At 37.1% G+C, this 1,746-nt stretch overlaps 1 long non-coding RNA gene across 1 annotated transcript in view; it reads right to left on the reverse strand.

Moving 5' to 3' along the window:
* The window catches only part of LOC107301514, a 4,988-nt gene extending 3,242 nt beyond the window's left edge, over window positions 1–1,746 (reverse strand). Inside the window, exon 1 of the long non-coding RNA XR_001549303.1 lies at window positions 1,665–1,746. This is a non-coding gene — a long non-coding RNA (uncharacterized LOC107301514). The remainder of the gene's footprint in view (window positions 1–1,664) is intronic.

The following is a 1,746-nucleotide window of genomic DNA, read 5'->3' on the forward strand; positions in this document are numbered from 1 at the left end:
GAGAAACTTCCTGACAGTTAGAACAATTAACCAGTGGAACAACCTGCCTCCAGAAGCGGTGAATGCTCCAACACTGGAAGTTTTTAAGAAGAGACTGGACAGCCATTTGTCCGAAATGGTATAGGGTTTCCTGCCTGAGCAGGAGGTTGGACTAGATGACCTCCGAGGTCCCTTCCAACTTTATCATTATTATTATTATAAGGGCTGAGTATGGAAAGAAGTGATCTTTGTTTTATTGAAATGTTACCGAAGGTGCTAACAAAATTGTATATACTTTTTAAAAGGGAGTCACTTTTTATATACCCTTTTCCTTATTTTTTCTTTTCCCTATGCACTTCTCCTTTCCTTTCCTTTTTATATGTCTCTTAATTTGTATTAGTCTTTTATCTTAAAAGATAAAAGCTTTTTTTAAAAAAGCTCACAGACATAGGCACCTGAAGAAAATACATGATTTTGAACGAGGGCATAGATACAAATTTTGCTTTAATGAGTTGGGAGTGTGTGCTGTTATTAATTATGCTTAAAAGCTGCATTCATAATAGCTCTGCCAAGGTAGCAGATGAACTGCAGCTGTTCTGCATCACATGAATATTACCTAATATTTTTGTTCTGCTACATGTACAAAAATTGTGAATTAATGAAAAATGATACGGTTGATGAATTTAACCAGGAGAGTATACCAAATATGCACAATTAGTACATATATATTTATGTGTGTATGTGTGTGTAAGAGAAAGAAAGAGAGAAAGAGAAGGGGTGAAGGTGGCAGAATATGTCTATCAAATCCAGTTTATGGTTGTAACTATTGTAAAGAGATCATGGAAAAGAAAATGCAGTCAAATTTTTAAGGAATCCAGTTCCCCATCTCTGCTTTAATGAGGCTAAAACATTGCTGTGGAATATCAAACTATCCAATTTTCACAGAGAAAAAGAGTGACAATTTACTAATCCTCATTTTCCAAGAGAAAATGCTAGGCCATGCTAGCAAAGCAGATCCTTAGCTGTCTGTTTGTTGGTTCATTTCCTGGTCTTAGGATTTACTCACACAAGTTGCAATGTTGACATTTATTCCTATGTTAGGAAGGATAGCTTACGGTTTGACACTAAAGGCTATCTATTATGGACCATTATCATGCCACCTACAGGAAGTCTCCAGAGCACAGTTCTGCAAGAAGAGGCATAAATTCCACAACAGGGTGTGGGAAATTAAAGAGATCAGCCTGTTCATCAACATTCCCTTTGGTATCCTCGACATATAACAGTTTGTTTACTGTCCATTCAAAGTTATTATGGGGCTGAAAAAAGTGACTTATGACCATTTTTTTCATAACCGTTGCAGCATCCTCAAGATGATGTGATCAAAATTCAGACATTTGGCATATGACTCATATTTATGACGGTTGCAGTATCCTGGGATCATGTGATCACCTTGTGCGACCTTCTGACATGCAAAGTCAATGGGGAAGCCAGATTCACTTAACAACTGCATCGCTAACTTAACAACTGCAGTGATTCACTTAACCACTGTGGCAAGAAAGGTTGCAACGTGGAGCAAAACTCCCTTAACAAATGCCTCACTTAGCAACAGAAATGTTGGGCTCAATTGTGGTCATAAGTCGAAGACTACCTGTATTTCTGCTGCCTTTTAATCATTTTGTACTTACCTTTTAATCATTCTGTAGCAGTTTATAATTATTTCTGTTCATTTTCTTTCTCCTGCTGCAGGACATATCTCATAATGTCAGA

The sequence above is a fragment of the Protobothrops mucrosquamatus genome, unplaced genomic scaffold (assembly GCF_001527695.2).
Source record: "Protobothrops mucrosquamatus isolate PMUCROS unplaced genomic scaffold, P.Mucros_1.0 scaffold13755, whole genome shotgun sequence".
Taxonomy (NCBI): Eukaryota; Metazoa; Chordata; class Lepidosauria; order Squamata; family Viperidae; genus Protobothrops; species Protobothrops mucrosquamatus.